General features: G+C 43.8%; 1 protein-coding gene across 6 annotated transcripts in view; it reads right to left on the bottom strand.

The window, feature by feature from the left end:
- The window catches only part of NUMB (NUMB endocytic adaptor protein), a 173,501-nt gene extending 167,017 nt beyond the window's left edge, over positions 1–6,484 (bottom strand). For 5 of the 6 annotated variants that reach the window (XM_081229754.1, XM_081229756.1, XM_081229759.1 and 2 more), the window contains exon 1: positions 6,402–6,484. The gene's annotated coding sequence lies outside the window, so the exon portion shown is untranslated. Of the gene's footprint in view, positions 1–6,171; positions 6,376–6,401 lie in introns of those variants that run through there. The other variant, XM_081229755.1, reaches the window with a different exon arrangement.
- Between the last annotated feature and the right edge of the window lie 6,597 nt (positions 6,485–13,081).

Raw genomic sequence — 13,081 nt, forward strand, 5'->3', positions numbered from 1 at the left:
AGCTAAAATTCCTGATAACAAAGTCAGCTATATTAAAAATAACTAAGTAAATAAACCCTTATAAATTATGCAAAGCAGTACCACATGACACAATTGAAAGGTACCCATGGAGTACTTGTGCACAGCTGACCAGGACAAAAGCATCACTTTTACTTTTCTAAGGTCAAAGGAAGTCAATCTTAAAGATATAAATTTTGCTTTTTTCTGTGTTCCTGACTTCCCTGACTTTGCCTTTATTCAGGAGCCAAGCAGTGTTCTACGGCTTTAAATCCCTCTTCCTCCCTAACTAAACTGGAAAAAAACTGGATAATAATCATTTTCCTAATTAACTATATCCACCTTAATATAAACAAGTTACCACAATTAATATTTTGCTATGTAATCAGAGAACTCAAGACTCTGATCCTGAAGGTAAGGTATCAGCAAGCAAGTAGGGAGAAACAGAGTTTCAGTAGAGAGAGAAAGGGAAGTCACTGAACATTAATTATTAAGCAGCCCCTTGGTTAATCCATTTAAGATGACTGGGAGTCTCTTCCTACTGCCTAATCCCAGACTCCATTAGAAAGGACAACTGGGAAGACTTGGCCTAATTGAAATTGTTGGGCACCTATTCCCAAGAACTGGAGAAGCAGAGACAAGTGTCCAGCCTTCTAAATCCACATGGCCCTGCAAAGGCTCCCATCCTAGGACTAGCAATTCTCAGTGTATTCATTTGTATTCTGACATGCTTTCCTGAGTGGAACACAACAAAGAAAGAGTTCTAACAAGCACAGCGAAAAATATGTCCCTGGAGAATGTTGCAAATAGGATCATCCTCCTTTACATATGTCACTCCAGGAAAACTGCCAAGAAAGGCTCACTTCCCTAGACATACTTCCTGCAGATCCTCCGACTCCTCCTCAAACATATCAATATTCTCCTCATTCTCCCTTAGTCTCAAACCTTTTGCCCCAAGATTTACAAGTGCATATTTTATATTCTCAAAAATATAGGGCAATAGGATAATGACATCCTATTTATCAGTACCTGTGTCTCATATCTGAACAAACATCCTAAAGCCTTATATAGAATTTCCATCTTTAATAATGAGATTTCCAATACATTATATTACTGAATATAAATTTTCTTTGCAAATAAATTTTTCTTTATTTTCAAAAAATTGTATTTCTTTGCAAATAAAGGATTTATCATAATGTCAAGATAAAAAATAAGATAGCAAAAAAAATTTAAGGAGTACAATTGTTTCCTTTCTCCCTAGCCCCACCAAGGAAACATATATCAGAGTTCAAAAACTGGCAGAATTCAAGATCCATTCCATAGAAATCAAAATTTATTAAACACAATACATGTATTTTGGCAAGTCCAAAATAAAACGTAGCTTTCCGGGCTTCCCTGGTGGTGCAGTGGTTGAGAATCCGCCTGCTAATGCAGGGGACACGGGTTCAAGCCCTGGTCTGGGAGGATCCCACATGCCGCGGAGCAACTGGGCCCGTGAGCCACAACTACTGAGCCTGCGGGTCTGGAGCCTGTGCTCCGCAACGAGAGGCCGCAACAGTGAGAGGCCCGTGCACCGCGATGAAGAGTGGCCCCCGCTCGCTGCAACTGGAGAAAGTCCTCGCACAGAAACGAAGACCCAACACAGCCAAAAATAAATAAATAAATTTATTTTTTTAAAAAAACACGTAGTAGGGCCTCCCTGGTGGCGCAGTGGTTGAGAGTCCGCCTGCCGATGCAGGGGACGCGGGTTCGTGCCCCGGTCTGGGAGGATCCCACATGCCGCGGAGCGGCTGGGCCCGTGAGCCATGGCCGCTGGGCCTGCGCGTCCGGAGCCTGTGCTCCGCAACGGGAGAGGCCACAGCAGTGAGAGGCCCGCGTACCGCAAAAAGAAAAAAAAAAAAAAAAAAAAAAAACAAACACGTAGCTTTCCAATTACTCTATTAAAAGACTTTTTTTAAGGTAATAAGTTTACCAAGGGACCTTTTCTGATAAAAGGAATTCTCCCAGCAAACTAGAAACCAGACGTTGGGGTTTTGTACTTTCACAGAAATAGATCTTCAGGCAGCACATTTCCATTAGGATTTATTGTATGAGTAGTTGAAGAGAAAGAAGCAGAGAAAGCAGATCAGAAGCAATGTGTAAAAGACAAAACTTTACTGAAATAGAAAATAAACTTAATGAACTAGTGTTAATTGAACTTCCACTTTTAAAAACCATTTACCTGAATAATCTTTGAAACTGGAAAATGAGCCTCACTAAATTGTACCATCAGGAGCAGTTTCTCTGGGATTTAAAAACCACCATTTTTTCAACTACAAATTAACAAATCTCACTGTAAAACCGGTTGAGCAATCAGAGCTATTCCTAGATAAGTATGATTAAATTATGGGTGAATAATAAGTCAACTGAATAAAGTCCATTCATTAAAAAGCAAGTAAGTAATCAAACTAGTTAAGGTCCACAATTATGATGAATGAATTTTATATTTTTCCCACACTCAATTACTAAGATTTTACATTCTTCCATCAGTTAGTAAAGAACTGAATGATCGGGCTTCCCTGGTGGCGCAGTGGTTGAGAGTCCACCTGCTGATGCAGGGGACACGGGTTTGTGCCCCAGTCCAGGAAGATCTCACATGCCGCGGAGCAGCTAGGCCCGTGAGCCATGGCCGCTGAGCCTGCGCGTCTGGAGCCTGTGCTCCGCAGCGGGAGAGGCCACAACAGTGAGAGGCCCGCGTACCGCAAAAAAAAAAAAAAGAACTGAATGATCTGTACAAAAGTGCCCATCAACTGTACAATGACTTAACAACCATTTTGGTGGGAGGGATACTTCATTTAACTCAAAGCAAGGAATTCAAAAGCTTTCATCCTTGGAACCTTGTCACAAAAAATTAGTAAATTTGTTTTATGAAAAGACTGCTTATGTTTTTCAACTCAAAAATGAAATAATTACATGTTTTATAGTCTTCCAAACAAAAATTAAAATTTTGTAAAAATATAATAAAAACATGAAATAGAACTAAAAATTATTTTTGAGAGAAAAAAAATCTAAAAATCCTGATGCAAAGCTACTCCAAAAGTTTCTTCACAATTTCATAAAACATTAATGAAAGGGTTATAAATCCCCTAGATTAAAGATTTTAAAGAGAGCTATAAGACTCTCTTTCAGTTTTCAATACTGTTTTCTCTGTCCTTACGTCCATTAAAACAAACATAAATCAACTCTTTCTAAATATAAACCATCTAGTCTTATAGAAGAAAAATCAAACGAAGAACAGCACAAAACATACATATATATTCTTAATATAGCTTAAAATAAGTATATAGATTACATTTGGGTCCCTCAAACAAGTTAAATTTACAACTCTATGCCACATCCATATCATTCTCAAGGGAGAAAACCATCAAAACAAAAGCTCCTGCTTAATAAACTATTTACTTTGTAGTTAAAACTCTAACCCAGGTGCATCTGAGCATTATTACTATGTCTTCTCTCTTCAAAAACCTAGAAATCTAAAATACACAAGTATATCTGGTTCTCTTAAAAATGTTTTTAGGGGGCTTCCCTGGTGGCGCAGTGGTTGAGAGTCCGCCTGCCGATGCAGGGGACACGGGTTCGTGCCCCGGTCTGGGAAGATCCCACATGCCGCGGAGCGGTTGGGCCCGTGAGCCATGGCCGTTGAGCCTGCGCTCCGCAACGGGAGAGGCCACAACAGTGAGAGGCCCACGTACAGCAAAAAAAAAAAAAAAAAAAAATGTTTTTATATTATATATTTTGTATTAAGGCCATGAAAACTTCAGAATTCCTTACTCTCTAAAAAGGAAACACCCTTTTGCTTTTCTCTTTTGAAATGTGTCTTATTTGGTTTTTGCTTACTTCCTATACACGAACTGTTCTCACACCAGTCTATTTGTGTTGGTTGTTTACTGTCAATACATCTGTGTATACTTAGGTTTTATACAGACAGTGCTTTACAGTGCACTGGTTAAAAAAAAAAAAAAAAAAGGTGAACAAGAGGGCATGAGTGAAACAAAAGTGGACCACATCTGAGAAACACCACTCAATTTCACCTCTCTACCTCAAATTCCCTTTAGTCCTCATGTTAAAAGAGTCTCAGTATTTAAAAAGAAGCGCAACACAATGTATGATAAGGCAAACACAGGAGAAACCAATCAGAAACTGAAGAAATTTAATAGAATGTATCACCACCTGATAAAATTACCACAAAAAGAAAAATAAATAAACAATAAACCCAGTCCCTGGATGTCCCTACTGAAGGGCTGCTTTTGCTGCACTGCATGGCTCAAAACAGCTTTACAAACTCTTTTTAATATAAGAAATACATTTTACATTGTGACCTAGTACACACATGTATGAGCAAAATTTCCCAAAACAATATTTTTCCTTGCCACGTGCAATGGTAGTCTATTCTGCTCTATTCTATTTTATTTTATTTTTATTCTATTTTATTTTTAATCAATTTAACCCACTAAATTGATTTTATAAATTACTAATAAATCATGATCCACAGTTTGAAAAACACAGGCTTAAAATAGGGCATCCCTTATACATTATTAGGATCTTTTTTTTGCAATTTGCTTCTACCTGTCTCTAGCAGGGTAGACAAGTTTTTAAGGTTGCTACATCATTACTGTTTTCAGCAAAGCAAGTGGTTCCCCTGACCAACATAAGCCATCACCTGAGATAAATACAAACTCTCAGGCCCCATCCCAGACCTACTGAATCAGAAACTCTGGGTGGAGCCAGCACTCTACATTTTAGCAAGCCGTCCAGGTGATTCTGGTTCAAGTTAAAGTTTGAGAACAACGCATTAAAGAATTCAGGACTTTATTCTCTACACATTTAATAATCCAGTACAGTGCTTACTTTGTGCCAGTCACTATTCTAAAAGTTCCACAGATATTAACTCATGTGAAAAAGCGACCCTAAGAAGTAGGAAGTATTGTTATCTCTATTACACAGATGAAACTTCCACACAGAGAGAGGTTAAGTTGTCAAAGCTAAGTGGTAGAACTAGAATTCAAATTTATTTCTAATTTGGCGAAAGTTAAGCCTGTTCTCTTCATGCCTCTCTTCTTTCTGATTAAGTCCCCGGTCCCACTCCTTTAGTTCAGCTATCCCCTTTTCCCCTTTCAAATTACCCATATTGTCAATGTCCTTATTTTCTAACATTATTGCTCGCGTCCTAAAACAAATTTCTTTTCTAAAGCATTGGAATGTAAGTCACAACCTTGCTTTTAGAACCCTTTCTCTGGTCCTAGATGGCATCTTAATATTATGAAGCTGAAGGTTCTACTATTTCTGAAGTCCTTAGAACCTATTAAGGGCCCCATGCTAATTTCTCATATCTACTGTTCCGGCCAGTTTCCACAAGACCACTAGTCTCTTCCTGAGCAACTTTCTCGCTCCCTCCTACTACACCCTACCTCCCACTCCCTTCCTACAAGGAAACAACTTCTCCCGCCCACCCCCGTGTCATTTTGCTTGACTTATCTCCAACTGAGAGAACTTCCATTCCTCAGCTAAACCCCTCACCACAGTCTCAAGCCCGAGCTACCACTCCAGGACTTTTTTCAAAACCCTGGTTTCCTGGGGACCCTCAGACCTAGGGGTTCCCAGGCCAGTCTTGGATTTCCCATCCCAGACCAGCGGTGGGGGGCAGGGCGCTCCCGCTCCTCCCCAAGCTGTTCAAGGTCTCCACGGGTCCGACACTCCAAAGCTCCGCAAGAACCCCAAGAGCGCTCCTCTCTCGGATGGCCGCCTTTCTCAGGAGGATCCCCAGGTGCCTCCCTGCCTTTCCTCGACGCCCTCGCTGAGACCCCGGCCGCCCGCGGCCTCCCTTCTCCCTCGGACCCGGGCCACTCCCAGTCTCCCGGCCCCCCAGCTTTCTCCTCTCGGGCCGCTCCCGGGCTTCCCGGGTTCCCCTTCCTCCTCGCACCCAAGCTGTCCTGGGTATTCCCGAGTCACCCCGCCCGCGGACCAGGTCGTAACCGGTCACCCCGGGTCACCCCTTTCTCTGGGACCCCAGACACCCCCGTCTCCCCAAGGACCTACCCCTCACACACCGGACGCCGGGCAGTGCCCCAGACCCGCGCAGCTAAGCGTCCCAAGGGACCTCCCGGCCTGACCCGCTTGGGTCCGGCCCCAGCCTACCTTGCCACCACGAACTCCGCCGCCAACAGCCGGGCTGCTCTCCCACCAGCCCAGTCAGCGCGAACTCGCCGCCGCCGCCGCCGCCGCCGCCCCCGCCCTGGCCCCGACCGGGGCCCGACACGGCCCGCAGTCCAGGCCCCCTTCCGCTGGCTTCCGCCTCAGGAGCGCCGAGCTGTAGTTTCCGCCCCGCGACCGCCCCCAGACCTCAGGTCCGCGTTACCAGTACCCACCTGCCGCTGCCCCCGGCCAACTCCAGTGCCACTGCCTCTACCTCGGGCGCCAGTAGCCACCTAGCGCCACCACCTCCCCCATGACAACAGGCCCACCCCGCTTCACACTTCCTATCTCTCCATTGGGTAGTGGGGCGGCATCTCTCTGCTCTTATTGGTTTAGTTTACCCGTCCGTCAAAGCTTCCTTACCACCCCTTTTCCTGACCCGGTATTACCCCCCCTCCCGGACCTCGAGCGTCCTAGACCAAGCTTTAGTTGTAATTGGTTGATGGTTGGGCAGTTCAAAGTTCTGATAGGCTGCCGAAAGTGTCTGTTAAGTCAATTGGCAAAGGCTGCGATGGCCATGGTTGGTTCGAGCTTGGGCACAGTTAGGTTGCGCAGTAGAAAGCAAGGGGCAGAAGCTCACGTCCGAGGGGATGGGTTAACTCTTTGTGGTAGAGTGGACTCTGGAAACTCGTCCCTTTTTCCAACTTCCTCCCTATAAGGAGAAGCTTATCACTGCTAGCTTACCCAGAGGGTAGTACTTACAAAACAGCAACATCAGAGGTTGTGTTTAAAAATCATTTACAACCCCTTGAGAGAAAAGCAGTATACAGATTAAAATTTCCCCTTCTTGAGGTCCTAAGATGCCGTTTCCTTGACGTTCTTTCCAGAAGTCTCCATGCTAAAGGGCAAAAGTACAACCGTTTATTTTGCAGAGGTCAGCCCACTTTGGTTGCAGTTAATAAATTGAAGTGGCGTGTTGAGGGTTCTCCAGCTTCCAGACTCACCCCTGGCTGGCTCCTGCGAAGTGACCAGGCAACCAACAGCAAGTTTGGACTAAATGGGCCATATTTTACCCTTGTGATGCTCTGAACAAGAGAATTCGGCTCCCGCAACTTGGTTTTTATGCTCAGCAGTTCTTAAATAGCCCTACTAGTTGTGTGTCAGATACTGAAAAACTTGTCTTTTTTTCTAAACCTCTCCTCTTCCTAAGCAGTCTAAATTAGGACCATTGAAAGACTGCAGTTCCTTTCGCATATTGGCACAATGCACAAGAATAAATGATTGCATTTTTACTCATTTGGGTACAAATCACAGTAGACACTTTTGAGAAATGTGGTGTTGCTATAAAAACTCTTGCGCTCCTAGAAATATATCCATCATTAGTTTTTTGCATTTCTTTTTCATTTCCACCCCTTTTCCTGCTCCTAAAGAGCAAAATGCTGGCCTAATTATTCTTTCAATTTCTAAATCAGATTTAAATGTACCTTCCTCACAACTCCACCTAGCATACACAAACCTGTGGGTCATGAAACATACACTCAGGAATGGACTGGGACAGGTCAAGGGTACTTCCCTCTTAAGCATCCCTTTAGTGGTTGTGGACTTTCTGTGGCACCAAGAATCTGGACTTTGCCCCTTTCTTATTCCCACTAACTCTTTGTTCCATATCTCTTCTATTTACCCTTCTATCCTGTTCCAGCAAGCTACAGGGAGTTTAAAACTGCATGGTTCATTATCCAAAAAAAAATTGTCTATTTTCTAACATATATTTTTAGTCAGGTTTAAATAAACTACATACCTCTCTCACCAAACTAAGCGGAAATTATTCCTCCAGTAACTCTACATAACAATAAGGTGTCTTTTCCCAGTTATTTTCCGGAACTTTCCTCCCCCTTCTCTCATCCTCACCTTCCAAGTTAGAAATAACCTCCCCTTCAATTCAATGACTCATAAAAAGCCTGTAAAAGGAAAGTGGAAAAGCCAAAATAACTTCAGAGATGTCTGAATCATTCAGTTGAAGGAAAGATCAGACATTGACCATGGTAAGATGGAATCCAAGACATAAGGCAAGCCTGAACTAACATCCCATAACAAAAGAAGTAACATGTAAATGTGAAGAACCTCCAATGAGAAGGAGGAGGTAGCAGTACGTCCTTTACCCAGCTTTTTAATATATTACCAGCAGCTTTCTTCTCTCTAACCTTGGCAGTGTGTCCTACCTACCAATTTTAGAGCAAGTTAGAAGGCAATTAATGTCCTGGAAGATAGGAAACAATAACGTCATAGGAGGACATGGTCATTACTATGGTACTTTGGGTAATAATGGCTCTTGCACAGCCATAGTGACTATGTGCCATAGAGAACATAGAATTAGGCCAGCCTCACTAAGAGGACTTGTCACCTAAGTTCAGGAACTCAACCGAATTACTATCATAAAACCAGGAAAACTGCCACAAAGGTCAGCTATTCCTTCTATTTCATTTTATTATTTATTTTATTTTTTGGCCACACCACACGGCATGTGGGATCTTAGTTCTCTGACCAGGGATCGAACCTGTGCCCCCTGCAGTAGAAGAGCAGAGTCTTTTTTTTTTTTAATGTTTTATTTATTGCTGTAATACAAGTGCCTAGAACAAGTGCCTGGCATAGAGAAGATGCCATTAGTGGCTTTGGGGATTTCTGTTTCCTCCTTTTCTTGGGGACTTAAGGAGTGGACTAGGGGTGCATAGTCCCTGGTACCGTCTGCTCACACTGACACCCACAGCGATGGCAGTCACTTGGACTGGGCTTTGAACATCAGCCAGGCAGGGTGCTGCAGAGGTGTCCCTAGATCCCAGCTGTATGACTCCTTCAGGTCTGGAGGGCCCCTCTGTGACTTCCCCGCTACTCTCAGGGACACAGAAATCATTTGGTTGCTCCCATGCATGAGAGGGTACAGCAACTCTTCAAGGCTGTCCATCTGCCCAGGTGCTTGCTGAGACTCTCCTTACTGGGCTCTTTCTTTCTTTCTTTTTTTTTTTTTTTTAACATCTTTATTGGAGTATAATTGCTTTACAATGGTGTGTTAGTTTCTGCTTTATAACAAAGTGAATCAACTATACATATACATATAACTCCATATCTCCTCCCTCTTGTGTCTCCCTCCCACCCTCCCTATCCCACCCCTCTAGGTGGTCACAAAGGAGATGATCACCGAGGTGATCTCCCTGTGCTATGCGGCTGCTTCCCACTAGTGATCTGTTTTACATTTGGTAGTGTATATGTGTCCATGCCACTCTCTCACTTCGTCCCAACTTACCCTTCCCACTCCCTGTGTCCTCAAGTGCATTCTCTACGTCTGCGTCTTTATTCCTGTCCTGCCCCTAGGTTCTTCAGAACCTTTTTTTTTTTTTTTTTAGATTCCATATATATGTGGAACAACGCAGTAAGAAGAGAGAAAACCTTAAAGAAGGAAGGTTTTAAGGAACATTCTTTGATCCAACAGAAGGCTATTTTGTTATTGAAGCCCATGCAGTACTGGAAAAGTTAATGCTTGAACCCTACGTTATAATTTTGTTTTGATTTTGTGTGCACAAAGTAATCTTGTAACGTAATTACTCCATCCAGCTTCTCTTTTCTTTCCTGTGTTATGTGCTTCTCCAACACTCTCAAGGCCCTCTCTTAAAAAGCAAGAGCCCCGGGGTCGGGGAGTCTGCAGCTTTGCGACGCGTAGCTGGCTGTGGAGGTGGTGCAGATGGTATCTGTGCAAAACCACTTGAGCAAGACCAGGACGACAGGAATATTACAGGCAAAAATAACCTTTATAAATCCTGATGAAGCGGAAAATGATGGACTCAGAGTGACGCCCCAATATCTGAGTGGTATGGTTTGCCTTGGGCTCTAGTGTGTGCTGGTGCTTTTTGTTCTCTTTTCTTTGCTACTCCTCTCTTTTCATCATATCACTTTTCAAGGGAGCAGAATCTAAGTCTCTTTTCATTTCTATTTTAGTCCAGGGGTCAGTCTCACTATGGAAAAGCTCCTTTTGGGGGGTTTTGTTTGTTTGGTTTTGGATTTTTTTCTCCCTGGTTTCTACACACAATTCCAAATGGATTAGAGAAACAGACAACTGGTGGAGAAGACAATCACTCAGATAAGCAGACAAGGGCCAGAGCTGCCTGCTGCTAGCAGTTAGGGGCAAAGCCATGATATTTGATAAGCGATGGTTCCCTGAGTTTGGGACCCCTGAAGGTGGAGGTTGACAGGGATGAAGGCATCAGAGAGAAGGGAGGAAAGAGAGAGAAAGAGAGACAGAGACAGAGGAAATGAGAACTGAGAGAGAGAGAGAGAAAGAAAAAGAGAGAGAGGGCCCATAGAGAAGAGGGTAATGAAATCGAGAAAGAGTCAAGAGGCCACAATAAGAGTGCTGAGCCAGCTTAGAGTCCTACCCCCACCTCCGCAGCTATGGACTTTACACCAGGTTGCACAATTGCACCAACCAGGTGCAGCCTCTGCCACTGGTTGAAAGGAGAATGGGGCCAGAAGGCTACCCTATGGGATCATCGTTCTCCTGCCACCTGGAAATCCCCAGGTGCTGCTTCCGCACCAGGGCAAAGCTGACAAGGAAGGATAGATTCCTGCAGCCAGCCATCGAGTGCACCTTCACTTGATTTCATAAAGGTGACCACTGGCATGAAGCTCTGGATAAACAAAGGGAAATTTTCTGGAAGAAGATGTTTTTGCCATCCAAACTGGGGAGCTTCCAACAAAGGGACGTGCCAAGCTGCTTTCCATGCTGGAACAAAGCACTGTGGTTTCAAAGTTCAAGGCTCTGTTCCATGGAGGGAAGAAAAAAAAAAAAAAAAAAGTCAGTGGGAGAGGGTGTTCCCTCAGGCAGAACCATTTGCTTTCCAATTCTAGGGCTTACGTGATTTTTTTTTTTTTTTTGCCGTACGCGGGCCTCTCACTGCTGTGGCCTCTCCCGTTGCGGAGCACAGGCCCCGGACGCGCAGGCTCAGCGGCCATGGCCCACAGGCCCAGCCGCTCCACGGCACGTGGGATCCTCCCAGACCGGGGCACGAACCCGTGTCCCCTGCATCAGCAGGCGGACTCTCAACCACAGCACCACCAGGGAAGCCCTTACTTGATTTTTAAATAGCACACCATACCTTCCCATTACTCAATGCATGAATTTTCATCCTCAAGAAAAGTGTGTGTACCCCTCTACCCACCTTGCATAGCACAGGTAAGATAGCTTGAGTGCTTGTAAAATGGATGGGCTGCAGCTCTTAGCTCTGCCATTGTGCTATTGAATGGAACCCCTGGTTACTATCACCAGATCTATGGGTGGACCAGCCATTCTTCTGCAGCAGGGAGTGGGCTGCTCAAAGCACTTTTAAACTTTTGTCCATCCCAGTTTTACACACACACAAAGAGTTTCCTGGAAACATGGCTACACTCCAAGGATTTCAGAGAGTAGAATACCTTCTAGAGCTCCAGTTTCCTAATCACTTGGAATCTCATAAGAAAGTAGACTTGAACTCAGACTCTTGAACCTAAATGTGTTCAGATCCTGGCTCTGCCATTCGTAGCTGTGTGACTTTGGGAAAGTTGATTCATCTACCTAAACTTCAGTTCCTTCATCCACAAAATGGGATATGTATTAGTTATCTCTTGCTGCACAACAAATTATGCAAAAACTTAGTAGCTTAAGACTGCAATTATTATCTCTGTTTCTGTGGTTCAGAAATCCTGATGTAGCTTAACTGGGTTCTCTGGCTCTGGGGGCCTCACAAGGCTGCAGTCATCTCAAGGCTCAATTGGGGGACTTCCCTTGTGGTCCAGTGGTTAAGACTCCATGCTCTGAATGCAGGGGGCCCGGGTTCAATCCCTGGTCTGGGAACTAGATACCTCATGCCGCAACTAAAGATCCTGCATGTCACAACGAAGATCCCCCACGCGGCAATGAAGATACTACGTGCTGCAACTAAGACCCGGCACAGCCAAAGATATAATTTTTTTAAAAAAAGGCTCAATTAGGATGAATCTTCATCCTAGCTCAGTCATATCATTGTTGGCAGGGTTCCTTAGCTCACAGGCTTTAGGCTAAGGTCTTAGATCCTCATGAGCTGTTAGCTCAGGACTTCCCTCAGTGCCTTGCCTTGTGGATCTCTCCATAGAGCACCTCAAAACATGGCAGCTTACTTCATCAGAGAAAGCCAGCAAGAGGGCAAGAGAGAGGGCCAGTAAGAGTGAGACTGCTAAAAAGACACAAGTCATAGTCTTTTGTAATCTAATCACAGAAGTGACATCCCAAAATTCTTGCCACATTCTATTAGTTAAAAGCAAGTCATTAGGTCCAGCCCACACTCAAGGAAAGGGGATTACGCAAGGATGTAAATACCAGAGAGGGATCATTGGAGTCACTTTAGAAGCAGACTATACCTACTTGTAGGTTTTGCTTAAACATTAAGGGAGAGAATATGTTCAGTTCAGGGCCTGGCATGTATTATGTACCTGGTGTATACAATAACTACTATTACTATTAATGTTATTATTGAGTATATAATGATTGGTTTTCTCTCCCTTCTAGCTACTAGGAGGAAACTTTTATGAGCAATAAATGAGATAATCTACATAATTCAGGAAGGACCTGATGCATAGTAAGCACTCAGTAACCATTAATTATTATTAACGTTATATGAGTGTATGCTATCTGGTTGCCCCTCCAAGCTACTGGAAAGATATGCTATGATTACGGTAAATTCCAGAATGGTCTAATTTTCAAATGTTTTGCCTCATTTATCCATGTGTACCCTATACTTGCCAGAACACAATTCTAGATTTGGGGCTCATAAAATATGACCGACAAAGCCATGATCCAGTCTAATTTCCTGCCTGCGCTATACTAAGAAAGGCATGCTCAAAACAAGCAAGA

Source organism: Mesoplodon bidens, assembly GCF_964165515.1.
Source record: "Mesoplodon bidens genome assembly, chromosome: 3".
NCBI classification, from domain to species: domain Eukaryota; kingdom Metazoa; phylum Chordata; class Mammalia; order Artiodactyla; family Ziphiidae; genus Mesoplodon; species Mesoplodon bidens.